The following is a 17,320-nucleotide window of genomic DNA, read 5'->3' as shown; positions in this document are numbered from 1 at the left end:
CTCTCTTCCCTCCTCCGTCATCTCATCCCTTCGCCCCTTGCGTCTCATCGCTAAGCCCCTTCATGGAAACTTTACCTTCAATTAAGTGATGTGGGAATATAATAGTTCCCTCATTCTCTCTCCGTCCCAACCCCAGCACCGGCCTCAGCGGACGTCTGCATTCTTAATCCTGACAACTTTCATTAAAACCGGTGGGATAATCCACAGATTTCCGAGGGAAATTCCCGAGGATGTGCTCTTTTTTTCCCCCCCTTCTCTCTCTCTCTCTCTCTCTCATCGCTTTCCTCCCGACTTTCCTCTTTCGGGGTCTAACGTTTCGCTTGACTCCGCGGGAGCAGTGTCATTTACATAGTTTTCCCTAATCTTCCATAAACCCCCCCCCCCCCCCCCCCCCCCCCCCCCGTTTGGGATAGAGAGTCATGGCCTGACGGGATGGTTCCCTGGGAGTGAAAACGGCAGGCGGATAGGCACTGGCGGCAAAAGAAAATATTTCACTTGGGATTTGATTACTCCCGGGCACTTATGGTTGAAAATAAGCACGGATCCCGCGGTGAAACTATCCAAATAAAGTGAGGGGAGCATCAATGTTTTGAGAGCACACATGCAGCGAAGATTCTCGCCTCAGTGCTCTGTGCCTGTTGTATATTTTCAAATGACTCCTCTTCGGCTTTGGGGGCTTATTGAAAAGGATGGCGGTGAGCCAAGTCAAACCTGTTAGCGCAAGAGATCCTTTGACCTCCATTAGGCTTGTCAATATTATTGTGGTCAAGTTCAGGTGTTGGGTGTCGCCGAGTGTCTCAGTACCGCAAAGCCGGGGGGGGGGGGGGGGGGGGGGGGGTCACGGTCGGCGGTTTTGGAAACGATGGTCAAGCGCGTGCGTTTGTTCACGGGGCGCTCAACGCTAAGTAGAGGTCAGGACTTTGGACGGTCCACTTCTTAGACGGTCCGACACCTGCTACTCGTCAACACAGAGCAGAGCAGAGTTTAAAATGGCAGCTCTGTACGCAGATCACGGGACTTCTTGGAGGGCAAATGAGTGGAAAATAACTTAAAAGTAAATCATAAGAGGCTACCAGTAGGTCCTCTCGCTTATAGCCAAGCTCACATCTGTATCACAGATGTATTGCGTCATATCGACAACATCTTTGATCACTGCGTCTGACAAATTTGGCCTGTGAAGGATATATGGTCTAGGAAGTACACGGTGACTCCTCGCAGTCCATTGTTTGTGGTCTTTGGCGAATAAATCAATCTCCTGCCACACTGTTTTGAGATCTGTCGGACAGTTTTATTGAAGTTTTCTGCCCTTAGCTGCTCCTATCTCAGCAGTGCACTGTCTGATCACCGGCCAATCCAATTAAGTTATTATTTAAAGTATTTTGTGTGTTTCAAAAGGAGGAGATACAGCTGAAGCTATGCGTTTTTAAGCGGAAACATTTTAGAGTGGATGTAGCCTCAACGTCTGAATGCGGCCTGGTTTCGCTCCCGGGGCGTCATTATAGTGACGGCGAAAGGTTTTTGTCCAAGCGGCAAAGACGAGTAAGGACGAGACGTTGTGTCTCAAACTAGCAAAATGTTAGAACTATCTGACGAAAATCGAAGGAGCCTCAATTTTCTCGACAACGGTTCATTCGATCTACTTCTTGGCGGTTGTATTTCCGAGGACCAAAGGAAGTTCGAGTGCGAGCTCCTGACATCTAATGGGTACATAATTATCAGTTGTGCGCTATGTACACACTGTGGTAGTGTAACTAGAAGGAACCCCAATGAACTGCTACACCGCCAAACAGATGGGTACATCTCGCTCTCTACAGTAGAGTTCAAGAACAGACAAAAGAAAGAAAGACTGTAGATCTACTGGATCTAAAACCATTCATCAGATTGTCCTCACGCTTGGCGTCCGTATCGCTCTGGACCCGAGGAAGCGCAGCGTCGAGTGCGAGGGCGTTTGGATGCGCGGCTCTCCAGAGAAATACCAGAAGCCGATGCGATTGGCCGGCTCCAAACAGGTTTGGAACCGGCACTGCACTACTAGTTATCAAAATTATAAATACCAACTTATATACTTCCCAGTTTCTCCATACTAGTCGCTATGGACACATTCCAGATGGTAATGCATTGGTGGTAATGCACAACCCAAACTGTGACTGTACAAACGTGTTTGGATTAGCATTCTCCTTCTGACATTTATTCTCGTCTCTGTATTTCTAATCCACAGACAACCACGAAGGCTACATTCGTGGTCCGGCACGGCTCGCTAGGTACTGACAATGGAAATGTACTACAAATGTCCCCGGCCCCTGGACTAACATGTGGAGGACTGGTTTCTCTCCAGCTGATGACCCCCGCTACAAATGTAAGGGCACTAATGGAGATCGCACCGGCTACAACTGCCCCGCACGTATTCCACCCACCTGCATGCTGGAAAAATCGTGAGAGCACAACAACAGATCACTGTTTGGGAAAGGCCGCGTGCCGCGTTGCACGACAACGACCTCCCAGTGAAAGGTCTGGGATATCACGTGAAATCATAGGGAAGTAAAAAAAAAAAAAAGTACCAGGCATGCTTGTTACCTGGGTTTTCCCCTCATGTATCAGCTGTCAACATGTCTGAAAGTTCCAAGATTTTCTGGGGGGGGAATTAGTTTGTCTTTAAAACAACCACTTGGTTTGTTTCTCCATGTTTCCAGATGTTTTAGACATCGCGCATAAGACAGATGTCTCACTGGCTTTTTGTATTTGGTGTCACACATCCTTTTCTATTGGTCCTCATTGTTCTACATCGCCCCACTTCCTCCATCAACAGTACATGTTGGACATGTGTTTCACGTTTGATTTGGCACGTAAATAAATAAGATGCTTGGCCTCGAGGGTTTTGAATCTCGGCACTTGGCCCAAATGTGTGTGTCCCCCCCCCCCCCCCCCCCCCCACCACCCCCTTTCCCGATTTTGGTCCTACTGTCTGCAGCTCATTTCACTTGACCCCCCTTCACCTCTCCGCTTGCTGTCGATAGATTTTTTTTTTCTCGGCCTCTGCCGGGAAACAACCTCTCTTTCTCTTTACTTTTTGGTTTCTTCCATGACGCCGTCATATTGTAAATGTAACTAATATGCCCTCATTAGCGAAGGATGATGGGAACTATTGGCGCACGCAGGAGAGACAGTGCGTGGAACTGTACTTGGAAGCACACAGTAGGTAGCTGAATAGTGATGCACTGCTGAAATAATGAACTTCCAACGGCAACAACACACACACACACACACACACACACACACACACACACACGCCAACACACAATTCCAAATTCATGACCCTATTCACTCCTTGACAGGCAGAAAGACAGACGGGTTTTACACCACATGTTTGTGATTTCTGCACCGTAATAAAACTCATTTTTATTCCTCTGTCTTGATCTTAACCCAATCCTGCGCACGCTAATATGTCCAAGGTTGCTCATAAATAATGACACCATCGGAAGTTTAAGTGTAAACACTCCTCAGTGTGAGCCAAGTATGGGTCTGTGTATGTGGCCACTCTTTTTATTCAAATCAAGCTTTGCAGTTTAGTAGACAATTTAGTAGAAGGCAATTTTTTTTTTCCCCACAGTTTCGACGCATTTTCATCCTGGATGAGTTCACTTTCATCCTAACTTCTAACAGACGCTCGGTGTCACTAACGCCCTGGATAGTCCAGCACGGCAAACTACGGTCACAGTCTACACGGGGGGTTAACGTGGTGAATTCAAACAAACAACACCTCACGCTCACTCTCGCCTTTCACTCGGTGCAGTTGGAATGGTAGTGTCAATCGGGTGACAAGTGTTAAAAAAAAAATAAAAATCTGTGCCGACTTTAATTATCGTATGAGCAACGGCAACAAGCTTCATAAGCCGCATGTGAACTGTGAGCCGATTGCTCAGTTGTAAGAAAGTCGGCGGTGGTAGGCGGTGGTAGGCGGTGGTAGGCGGTGTTGGTGGTGGTGGCGGCAGCGGCGGCGGCGGCCCTTTGCACAGAATCTTGACACAGAAGGTTCGTGAGCGGTTAACGTCGTGAAACGGTGGCGGTTAAGGTTCAGGCAACAAAACCACTAGGTATGGGTTAGAAAAAACATCATGGTTTTGGCTTAAAATAAGTACGATTGTAACTCAAGCTACGGGCGTAACGCCACGTGGCGTCACGTGACATAACGTCGTCAGTAAAAATAACTTTCAAGCGGCACACAAATGCCAGCTCTCCCTGAGTAAAATACCGGCGTTGCTTTTGGGTTTGACCCGTGCGTCGCCCTCCTGCCATTAGCGGACCTTCTCACATTTTATGCCACGTCTGTCGCTCTAAGCGTCTATTAATGACGCTGACGGGTTTTGCGTTGGAGTAAGTTAAAAGTCTGGCCCAAGCGTCAGTATTCAACGCCCTGGAAGTGACAACAAGCTGGTCTTCTTGTGATGTTTTTTAAGTAACCCTGGAAGCATGAAACAGATAATACGCCCCAGTCCTTTTGTGAAAGTATCTCTGCCGTACAATAACCATTCGTTGATATAAATGCATATCAAAATCAAATATATAGTCTGTGAGTCAAGCCAACGCTCTTGTTCCATCTCCCCTCTTTTAAACATTCGTAAACTGATTAAAATGTAGGATTTTTCACGTCTACCACGTCTACCATGTTTGATAATGATGCAGCGTATGTCTTCTTTTCCAGCAAAAATCCGTGTCTACGTGGCGTCCTCTGAAAGAAGACGTCCAAGGCTATTCACTCGTTCCCACTTGTGAGGCCAGAAAACGCCGGGCCTGAACAAAGGCCTGGGCCGTAAACAGAGCTCTCTGGGTTTTAAACATGTCATAACTACAGCGCGTCCATTTGTCATCATCTAGCAGCGTGTGGCCCGCTGGAACACAACGCGCTGTAAATCACACATGGCGCGTAATGGTACAAGAGGTCCAAACACAGACATCATACATGTAAGACAGATGGGCACAGCGGAGGGGGACAGGAGACGTTCATCGGCCGTAATGCTATCTGTCTTGCGGTAAATGAAGTGCATCTTTTTGAATACAGGGGTTGTGACTCACTTTTGTGTTTGCTTTGCGCTCTTGAACCTTTTTTCTGCTGAACTTGCTGTACAGCCCCCCCCTCCCCATCTGTCTTCCTCTTGCCTCTACAGTAAGTAGAGCCAAAAACCACAGAGGGGTCAAGCAGCATCATACGCGTGGATAACCTCAAATGTAAATAAAGTGCTGCGTGGGGAACATCTGATATGAGGACTGAACAGGGGTTTGTGTTGATTTCTTACAAGGACACAATAGAACGCTTAGAGGAGTGAGGAACCACTTCAAAGCAAGGGGAGGAACACAATACAAGTCATTAAATAAAAGCACTTTGTTGTGAGTCACGCTGATGGAGATCTTGGAGTCTCCACCGCGTTGGTGCAGAGTTCACCTCAAATGTCTTTACTCTATACTTTAACGTGTGACAGGTACAAATATATAATTGTTCGTTTCAAGTACTTCTAGCAATAGTTGCTGAAATCAAATGAATTATTTCAGATGTTAAGGGTTTGTTGATGTGTTTCTTGATTTATTGTGGAACACCCATGATATTGACACATTATCACCTGTAGTTGTGTTTTTGTCCACTCGACAAATAACCACCGTCCTATCGGCTCTGTTTTGGGGGGGGGGATTGTACGGAGCTTTTTCACTGCCGTAGACAAGGTTAATGAGAGCCCGGAGACTCAACCAAAACAGCGGTTGCGAGGCATTAAAGTACTCGTGGAGCGCAGACCTCCGGCAAAGGCCACGCCCTATCTCGCAATGGTAACGCTCCATAATTCATTCATTCATGTGCAAAATCATTAGCAATATCAATGTATGTATGTGCAATACATATATTATATGTGCAATATAAATACTCTGCAGTACAAACACTTCATACTTCCGACCTCATACAGTGCAATGATGTGTATTATATTGTATTTTTAGCTTTTGTTGTTGTTTTTTCCGCAATTTACTTATTCATTATACTTTTACTGTTTTACTATTTATTGTATTTGTTTTGTTTTTTACCGATGTCTCTTGTTGCACTGTACAATTTGCTGGTGTAATCCTGCCAGTTTCCCCGCTGTGTGTTTAATAAAGGGTCATCTGATCTTATATTGTAGTGGGTTCTTCCTTGGGCCAAGCTCCACCCTTCCACCAATTTTCATGAATATAGGGCCGGTAGTTTTTTCGTAATCCTGCAGACGGATGATGGCGCTAGATGAGAAATAATGTGATTACGTCTCACCTTGATGGGGCCGTCTGTGTACCGAGGTTCACGGCTAGCATGGCTAAACGCGTTGAACCTCACTAGTTTTCCCAAAGTGTAATCACAGGCCATCGTCAAGCGAGTGAGTTGAACTGACAGAGTTATGGAACCACATCCACTAAATGTGGTATTGATCAGTCTGAAGCTCGACCTGAGCCAACGCTCTCGCTCTAAACAAGCTGCTTCACCGGCTCCCGCTGAAGAAAAGCGCCGTCGCCCCAACATAGAAAGCCGTCATTTCTACAAAGAGTGAGTGAAACGAGAATCGTGAATCAATCCTTCAACGTCGGCAGAGAGATCGAAGAATCCATTCAGAGAATCGTTCTCCGTCTTTGGACTCTGAGACACTGCGGTGGTTTCAATGCTGGAGCTGATGCTCGCCAAAGGAGAGAGGGATTTCACGAGGTAAACTTTTTGCACTCGGGGCTCAGTGACGCTCATATGTTTTGACTACATTTCTAGTAATAAGTGATATATATATATATATATATATATATATATATATATATATATATGTAGGGCGTTCCATACGAAACGCAGACTTGCGGCATGCGGTGGTAATACCTCCCCCTCCCTTTGCTCGCTTCTCATCCCTCCCTCTTGTCCTCGTGTTCTTCTCTTAACTGCAGCAGGTCGGTGTTCTGCTGACAAAGCCCATTTTGGACTCCCATGGACATAATGTTAATAGGAGACAGACTGCTCCCCTCTCCTCTTCTCTCCTTTGCTCTCGTCTCTCTCTCTCTCTCTCTCTCTCCCCCCTCATGGATCCCACAGGATAACCTGGACTGAGGCAAAGAGGGAAGAAGTGTGATGGACTGTCTCCTACACAATTATCAGAGGTGGTCTGTGCACTGTGGCTGAAAAACTCAGTGCTGACATCGTGCCAGAATGCACACACACACACACAAAATGACTCACTTATACACACTTAGATGCATTTCAATATACACCAACGTGATGCCTTCAAGTGCTTGTTGTGAACTCCTACACCTAATGGGAATGTGGCTTTGCTGTCTTGCGGTAAGCGCTTTTTGGAAACAGTAACAAATAGATCTTGGAGCGGTTTTATTTTAGAAACCAAACAGCACAAAGCCGCTATAGTTTCCGGAAACTGAATGAAAGCAGGAAAACGTGCATAAAGGATATCATGTGTACTCTATTGTGAAGGAATACTAATGCTAATAGTACCGGTTATTCGTAGGAATGCAGTATACCCGTACAGTAGTACAAAAATACATAAACTCTCAGGACATTCTCACTACCAACTCATCAAATACCAGGGCTTGGTCAGTGGCCCTAAGGATCCCTAGGTATCCCTCTGGTGTCACTTTTGGACATGTCGGGGACGGCGTGGCGGCTTCCACTTGTTATATGCACAGTGTCTTTTCAAAATAAACTTCTGTCTTCGCAGGATGTTAGGTTTTCGGCAACAAAAACCACTTTGTTAGGTTTAGAAAATGGGTGTGATTGAAGTGGACTTGACTGACTAACTAACAACTCTAACGTGACTAGTTCGACACTAGCTAGTTAATATTCAGTGGCTAGACTAGCAACTCACGACACTCGGAACGCACGAGACTAGCGAGTGACAAAACCAGCCACATGACAGCATCTTCTGTCTCCTGGAAGAAAGTCCCGTGTTTGTTTCTTCAAAACACACCGAAGCCACTTATGTTGACAGAATGTTTTCCTAACCAGCCACTTCCTCCAGTCGTACGGATAATGACTATCTCTGAAGCAAATATGGATGTAGTGGCAAACTGTGAAACCTCTTCAGAGGGTTGGTGCGGATAAAGAGTCTGAATATGACAGCAGAGACTTTGGGTCTCATCGCTCACACCAACAGTGAATTATGACTTCTTTTAACCATGACCCGTCCCAAACCTTAAAGCTGCACCAACCAGTTTTTTTATATTAACAATGGATAGAATTATATGAATAGGTTACAAAACCAAAATGATCACCCAAGTCTGTAATTCCTCAGTTCCTCCCAGACTTTTAGCGTCTTTCGGCCCATTGTTGTGGTTTCTCTACTGTTTTCATTTACTGCCACCGCTCTCATCAACCCTGTTTTTACGACCGCATTGGACAACTTTTTTCAGCAAACGAGCTCTGATGAATTCACCCACTTTTACGCCACACCTCCGGTACCCAAACGGCAAAGTTTAGCGGCTAGCTGGAGAACATGGTCGAGCATTTAGCGTCTAAAGAGTCAAAAAGCCAGAGCCAAAAAAGGAGACAGAATGTTCAGATGCATTCATGGATCCAATTTAACGCTCCGTGTTGCTCCATGTCTGCTGGACATTTGCCAAATCAACTTTACGAGGTGAAAACGTACTGCAATGCGTTTACAGATTGTGGAGCTGTCCCGAAATGGCCAAAGAAATCAATGGATGCAGATATAACCAAGTCGTTTTAGATAGACCTCAGAAAACACTCCTAATAGTCGCTGACAAAGACCGTTCACTTTATTCTGTCACTAGTTGTCCTGCACGTTTGATTGAGCCGTTTCGTCTGGATTTGTCCACATACATGTAGATCTGGATGAGCCAAATGGTGCAGAGTAATGCATGTCAATGCACCTGCACCATCCAGAGTGAGTGCACCACACAGCTCTAAAAGAAAGACCAAAAAGAGACCTATTAACAACACGTTAGTCTTTGTCTGTTTGATCCATAATCACTTGAGATTATGGAGCTTTTTTATGTTTTTCCCCAGCGACGGACTCTAATTGTTTGAGAGAAACACCCCAAAACAACAAAAAAAAACAGCTTGTCTTTAGCTTCGTCCCTCCCTCTGAATTGCAGCCGCTTCCAGATCCTTTCCAAAAACCTTTTCGCACCAGAGTGGGAAATTCCAACGAAAACCGTCACAGCAGGGAAGGGGCGTCGGGCCTTTTCGTAGCACAGAGTTGTACGTGTGTGTGTGTGTGTGTGTGTGTGTGTGTTGAAATCTAAAAACAAGCTTAAGCAGACCCCAATTCCACGGCTCCCGACCATAATCCCCTTAAAAGTGTTCGTTAAATTTAAAAAGGAACTGTTTTTTAAATGACATTCCAAATGAGAAAAACATCACCCAAAGAAAACTGAGTGATGGGGGGGGGGGGGGGGGGGGGGGTCTGTGCCATATTGTAGTTCCTTTAACGTATCTCGCGTCGAGCAGATGTGTGAGTGGGCGAGAGCACAAGAGGAGAAACTGAAAAGAAATTGTGAAAACCCCCCAAAAAAAACAATAATAGTTATTTTCGGGCCCTTCTTTTCTCGCCAGCTCCTTTTACCAAAGCTTCTTCTTTTTTTTTTCCCGCCCCGAGTGTTTTACAGCTCGACCGGCTGCCAAAAAGTTTCTTGGCCCGCTTCACAATGAAGCTGAACAGAACCGGGCTCAACGGGCGTCCTGGGAGCAGAACAACACATCAGGTCCAATTAAGATCAGTGGGCGGAACTTATTGTAACCTGCGACACACACTCACACCCCGGGTACCACAGACAGCAGAGAGAGGGGGCTTTGTGAAACGCGTTGGCCCGGCGTGCAAACGGAAAGTGAACCGTCGTAAAATGTGATTGGTGGTTGTGTGGGGGGGGTGGGGGGGGGGAAGGTTGGAGGTCGTGGGGGGTGGGGGGGGTCGCAAACACTGTGTTTGTGGGTTAGCCCGTCTGTGTTCCCCCAGTTGGTATATTCAACATGCTCGACCTCCGTGTCTGCAGGCCCGCAAAACCGAGACTAATCAAGCCAATTCACGGCCTACGAGGCCCATGGGAAATGGAGCTGGAACTGTAATAAAAGATTACATGAATAAAACAACTGTCCTGTCTTTATCGCGGCCCTTTCAGCTACTAAGAGGGTCATCTTTAAATACTGCGGGAGTTTTCAACAGTACGCTCTGTTCTCTGTTCCTCCGACAGGAAAAAAAGAAAAAAAAAAAAAAAAGTGTTGCTTAGGAATTTCAGATATTGTGAAAGAGTCTCATGTCTTCTATGTCCACTATGGGTAAAGAAAACAGAAACAAAATCAGGCTCATGGAAACAACGGAGACATTCCCCTGAACCGGGATACTAAATATACTTTGCTTGCTTAACGCAGCTCATGATTTTGGAGAACGGTGAGTTGAACGTGTCAGTTTTGCAACTAATCTGCGTGTTCCTCACTTCCTCGTTCTCACAGGACTGCAGTTGTGCATCGCGGGAGCGGAGATGTTCCCTGGAGAGGACGCAGAGGACGCAGAGGACGCAGAGGACGCGTTTTCTGTTTGCGGATACTGTTCCGTACCCTCGACCCCGGTTTTTCAATGCACAGCTAAAAAAACTCAATTATGAACGTGAAATAGTTCATTTTAATTTGCGCAACACCGATTATAAGGAGGCAATCTAAGAAAATACAAGCTGATTTGTCCCCACTGGAGATCGGAGACTTGACCATTGTTTGTTTCACGTCATCTTGCGTCTCCCTCCCCTAATGTCCTGTCATCTCTAGATATAGTATTCTTTTGTATATGTTAATTCATTTGTGACTGTAGTTTGTAGCAAACGTTACTCAACCGACAGAGGAATGAGGTCCATCGGGCTTCGGCTACACAGACAATAACTATTAAGGAAATAGATCGCTGGTGTCTGTCTTTTAATGAGATTCATTGACCACAATAAATATATAGAATGTCTCAAGCTTCATCCTAATGTGTTGAGTTTGGGGTTTTGATTAAACATCGAAAAGGTCAAACCATCCAAGTCGGTACACCAGAGATATATATATATATATATATATATATATATATATATATATATATATATATATATATATATATATATATATATATATATATATATATATATATATATATATATATTTAATATTCATTAATGTACTTTAGGTTGCGTACAAACAGAACCAGGGATGTCAATCATGCTGTACTTTAGCAGGAATAGGTATTTTAAGGAAAACAACTGTTTCCTTATTTTGTTCAGAATGCGATGATATTAGATCATTTGACTATTTGCTATTATGTTCTTGCACAAGTACAGTATGCACATCATGCATTTAATGGTGGCATTAGTGCGATCGCTGCACTCCTCTGGTGCAGACAGGCGCTCCGTCGGGTACTCGTCCGTGTCGCCCTCCCCGTTCTAAAAGAGCGATGTCTTTATCACGGGCAGAGAGGTGGAGCAAATGGAAAGAGAACAGAGAAAATATGACAATGCTCACATGAAAGGGAGGCCTTTCAAACTCGGGGGAGACATGAAAGACTCTCTCTCCTCCCCTCTCTCACTCTCTCTCTCGTCTCTGCCTCCTTTTGTTCCCTCTCTACCTCTCCTCCTCCCCCTCTTCCTCTCGCTCTCATAATTGTACATTCAGACTCAAACTGTGAATGCTAACAAGGCTTTTAGCCACACTGAATTAATGTATCCAGTGCATTTCGCTAATGTGCTACCTTTCAAATGTCACCTTTTATGTTGTTGCCGTGAATACATCTCAGCTACTGTGCATGGATTTTTTTTTGGGGGGGGTTTGTTCAGCTCAAAATTGCCTTCGGCTGCTTTGCAAAGTTGGTGATAAGACATCTTGTTCCGTTCCTGCTGGTAGCGGCTACAGCAGACTGGTCCTTATTACTATAACATGCATCAACTGTAAATAAGCTGCCGATTTCTGTTTGAGGACGCAACAGTCTGCGTTTTTCATGAATGTTACAATTTTCGTCGTAGCTTTTGAGGATCTAGGTTCTATAATATTTCTTAGGTGGGTTTTATATCTATAATATTTTGGCTCCTTTATGTAAATGAGGTGGACAAGATGTTTATTTAGAACAACCTGTCAATATAACACATTGCAATGCAACGCCACCCACACACAAACACAAAGTAGCAACACATACATGGTTTTTACAGCAGTTTGGGCTTTTCTATTGCATTGCATCATTAAGATGTTTCTGTCACTAAAGTCACATCGTGAAGTGATGGAATGGAGAATGTTACTTATTAAAGCAACTAGGAGGAACTTTCCTTTTGCGTTGCTTTTGGCGGTCCCTGTGGACAAAAGCGGTAGTGTTTCCGAGCACCAGAGTCCCTTTAGAAAACCTCTTATTTTGCTGCAGCAGGATCTGACAGTCTGCCCAGCGGAGTCCTGGTTCTGGTTCTCCCGTGCCTCCCTCCCCTCCAGCGGGCCCAGTAATACGGCCCGGGTCTCTCCTTCACTCACATTCCGATGCTTCTAGTCTTCTAGTTTTCTGAGTGCCGCCACAACAAAAGCAACCTACACTCAACGCTGTGCCTGTGCAGAAGCCGCTGCAGTGTCTCGCTAGGTGAGAAAAGAGTAATGGCAGGAAGCCGCACCTTGTTTGTCACCTGTGTCCACCTGTTGGGGAAACTTTGAGGCCCTCAGGGCTCCACGTGATGAGTTCAAGGGTCAGAACGAGCTAATGAGGGACTAGAAGGTCATAGGTGGAATAAAAAAAAGGCCTCCTGATGAAGGCGTTTCTGTTGTTGTAGCTGAGCTTGTACGTGGGAATATGCACCGTCAGGGTTAGGATTTAATCAAAAAGTAAAACGAGAAAAAGGGAGAAAATGAGATGCAGACAGCGACTGTTTCAACATCTTTACACTGAGAGGTGAGCTGGGAAAAGATGAAGGCGGGGGGGGGGGGGGAAGAGAAAAAGCATGTTTTAATCTTTTGATCCCTTCACTTCCCATCAGGTCTCATATCAAACAAATTACCCAGAACGCACCCCTGCACACATCAGTCTCATTACCCATCTCCCCCTACTCGGAGACACTGGGTAAATAGCACTGTCTGTGGGGAGACGGAGAATCAACAACATAATGAGACTGCTGATGATGAGCTCGGTGTTTGTGTGTATGTGTGTACACACACATACACTCAAACATGCGCGCGCGTGTGTGTGTGTGTGTGTGTACATGTTGTTTAAGTGCTTTGCTAAGAATTCACTTGCTCGGATCAGAGTTTGATTTAGCCCTGACTCGAGAGAGCTGGTGCGGACTCAGGATGGCGTGAGAAACGCACTGCAGGAAAATATCAAGAAGCAAAAGCATTAATTTATTCCTAACTTGTTTGTCAGTTGTAACAGAAGCCATGTGGCAGAGTTGCGCAAGATATTTGGGGCGGTTAGAGATCTCGTATTTGATGGGGACCAAGGTCCCTGAAGTCTAAGATTTAACTGTTGGATTCTTGTATTATGTCGTATTTTTGTCTGAGGGAAGGATAAATTAGGTGTTTTGATGTGACAAAGGAGGACTGTGTGCATTTCCTGCAACTGGATTAAATTAAATATGCACCTTTCTATTCTAATTTCCTCCAAAATCTTGTTCCAATTCCTACAAAACCATTTCTTACCTTCTCCTTCTTTCCTTGCCTGTGTTTGGTCGGTCCCTCCACCTCCATTCTATCAACATTCTATCCTACATCCATCATTTTTAAAGTTTCAAGTCACGACCCCTTTACAAACTACACCATTCTCCATTGTACTCCCATACAAGCCGGTCATTGTCTACTGTGACACGGCGACAAGGGGACCTCGATGTCAACACCAACGGCATGGCGGCGGATCATTATGTCTGGGCCGCAGGGGTTGGTCAAAAGGGGAAAGGTCAGAGGTTGGGGGAACAGTCGCCATTAAAGGAGCCTCCTCTGTCAACACGTTTGTATATAGCAGGAAGCGTTTCCCGTCAGTGCTCACATCCCTTCTGTCATGTCATGCGGTGCACAGAACCGTAACCGTATGGAGAGAAAGTTAATGGGAATGAAATACAGTACGTACTGTACACTGCTTCCTCCAATCGTTCTTGTTTGTCACAGTGAAAAGATATTCTTTCTTTTAACATAAATACATGATCATCATCAGCATACAGTTCGCCCAGTTGTGGCGGAGATCTAAATGTTGGAACCTTCCAGTATTTTATGAAGCTGTTTCAGGATTTGTCACTCATGTCTGGCTTGAAAGTTGAGCCTGGCACTTGATTTTGACAAAACAATCTCCACTCAAGGTCCACACGCTCACTTGGAAATGATCGACCATTTATAGTCACCACCATCGACGAATTATCCGCTATTCTGAGCACATTCAGGTCCACGTTCACTCAAAAAGGTGGCGCTCGACCGCAGCTGGATTACTAAGTGGGCGGACGACGGCGTTATAAGCTACAGTTGTACCTAATCACTTCATTGAGTGATGTCATAAGAGTGCATGACTGAGAGCAAGTGTAGCAGAGAGCCGGTGATACAACGCAGTCCTAGAGTTTGTGAAATAGTCCCGAAATGCAATTGGCTTCATGCTGAGCGGCAGGAATTGTTCATTTCTTTGGTGTCGCTTGGCAGAAGTTAAGCAGCAAAACCCCTCAGTTAGGGTTTAGGAAAACATCATGGTTGGACTTTAAAATAACAATGTACGGTTGGATTTGGGCAATAAAATCACTTTGGAACATAGGGTGTCGAACACCAGTCTCGTGGTCAAAAGTCCTGTTGTTGTTGGACCCATCCACCTCCCGTCCTGCCCACCATAACTGGTCTGTCTTCATTATTAATAATTAATGTGGTTAACTTGTGTGTCCACCACAAAAAAATAGGATCCTACTGTACTCTCCCACTGCACGCCACAGGGAAAAAAAAAAAAAAGAACAATCCGCATCCCTGTTCACCAAACCAATAGATTATGTTTCATTACCGTTTCACGAATTAACAGGATACGGGGCCGGGAGTGGTGGTAAAGTGAGGAGGGACCACTGAGACTCAGACTGAGGGTGGTAGACAGAGTGAGGAGCTAAAGTGATAACCTTGTCTCTCGTTCGTTGCTGTCTGCTCAGTGATTTAATTTGGTCGCGCCGTCACACCTGAGCTAAAGCTCATCCATCACAGGTGCAGCAAGATCCCTCGCTCTCTTCTTCCCTCCCATCCATCCTTCCGTTCCTATATTTCTCCGTCCCCTCCCCTCCCATTCCCACCTGCTTTTGAAAGGCTCTCTCGGTCTCTAAACGGCTATCTGTCCAGATCGGTCTAAAATGTGCTCTCTCCATCTCACTCTTTCTGATTCCGTTCCGTCTCTCCGTCCCGCTCTGCTGCACACCTCTACTCAGAAAAAAAATATGTTCCTCTGGTTCTTCGGTTAGAGTTGTGGCTCTTTAAACAAGAGGGATTGTTTGAGATCTTATGAATACATCTACAGAATCACACAGCTCAGCCGGAAGAAGTGGATAAATGTGGCAAATAAAATAAAATCAAAAGATGGATTCAGATTAAAGAGAGTGCAAATTCATAATACTCATGTGTTAGTACTCCAGAATATAAGAAAGGACCAGCTGCAACAATGTTAGCTTAGCCTAGCACCGATCGGTCTGAGCTCCATTCACAAAACCAGCTTTTTGAAAGTTATTTGCTCGTCATCTGGAGGAGAGAACTCTGACTTTTTACAAAATCGGCATCATTGTGTAGTTATTTCGGCGTCCCTTTTATCCGTTTAAACCAACCGACGTGTGGCCTGATCGCTACAGTGAATACATGATGTTATGAACCCAGACAAGATGGTGCTTAATTGCTTCTTCAAAAGCGTTGTCCTTCTGGTTGCGTCCTTGTGCCATTTCTCAGCAGATCTCCATGTTCTTTTGCTTACACAAGTTCACCCCAATGTCCATTTGGTACAGTCCAGTGAGCACCCAGCAGGCCTTCTGGCTCAGCCTGGTCCAAACTAATCAACGCATCTCACAGGAACCCCCCCCCCCAAACCACCACACAGGACCCTGCACACCTGAGCTCTGCCAAGTTGGCGCACGGACACGCTCGATTGCATTCAAACAGATTTGCGACCGTGCAAACAGTGCACCGCCTGTTGGTGCGGTGAAAGGAGTATGGCTCAGATATCCTCAGCAGGAGAAAAACATGACGGAAATCCTGAAGGCCGCGTCGTTGGTCACAGCTTTTAAAAAGGGTTTCAGGGAGAGCGGCTAATGCAAAGGACCTCACATCTACAGTAAAACACATACGTGTGTGTTTTTGTCTGTAAATGGCTTACCGTGTCACGCAGTGGCCTCCATGTGACATATTTTGTGTGTGTGTGTGTGTGTGTGTGTGGTTAGTTAAACACTATGACGTCGTTGTCAACTCAGAATTAAATTTATGCAAACACACACACACACACACAGAATCAAACTAGAAATAACTTCTTTTGGGAAAATGAGACAGATTTACTGCAGTGTTTTTTCGCCGGCTTTTCAGGCGCAACCGTGACACATTCTGCTGCAGACACATGCCGAGTATTAGTCAAACAGACCCGCCAGGCTGGAGCTGCAGTTTGCTTTTTGGGATTTTACTGAGTGTTTGCAAGGCGTCGTGCAAAATTGCGACCGTTGGAGGAAATTCTCCGCCTCCGAAGACCAGGTGCAAATACAGCACAGATGGGATTTACAGTATCCAGAAGGAAGGTTGCTTTGGGGGGAAAGTGAACTAAATATAGGTGGAAAAAAAAAAAAATCACTGCATACTCCTAATATTTCCATAAACATTTGGCTGCATTTACTTATGAACGTCCATATCAACACCACTCTCACCTCCACCTGCTCCTCTCTCTCTCTCTCTCTCTCTCTCTCTCTCTCTCTCTCTCTCTCTCTCTCTCTCTCTCTCTCTCTCTACCCAGCCTGGTCTCCTACAAGTTAGCTTCTAATTACATTACAAGGGAACATATTTTCTCACGGACTACGTTAGCATTTAACCATTCACAAACACGTTTATTCATAGTCCTCGTGAGTCAGTGTATGGAGGAGGGTGGATGGATGCAGACCCGTAGAGATGATTATTTTATTAAAAATAAAGAAAATATTTAATTGTGCTTTCTTTGTTGGCTAGGTTAGTGACGTGACGACATAGGTCAGAAGGTCACAGACCGGCGGGCCTGCGGCAAATAGGTAGCTAACGTTAGCACTGATTCACTCAGTAACGTTAGCGCTGATTCACTCAGTAACGTTAGCGCTGATTCACTCAGTAACGTTAGCGCTGATTCACTCAGTAACGTTAGCGCTGATTCAC

This window comes from Cebidichthys violaceus, unplaced genomic scaffold, assembly GCF_023349555.1.
Source record: "Cebidichthys violaceus isolate CVI_PGR_0920_01 unplaced genomic scaffold, fCebVio1.0.p SCAF_1, whole genome shotgun sequence".
Taxonomy (NCBI): domain Eukaryota; kingdom Metazoa; phylum Chordata; class Actinopteri; order Perciformes; family Stichaeidae; genus Cebidichthys; species Cebidichthys violaceus.
The sequence above is the reverse complement of the archived record's forward strand: the minus strand, read 5'-3'. Positions refer to the sequence as shown.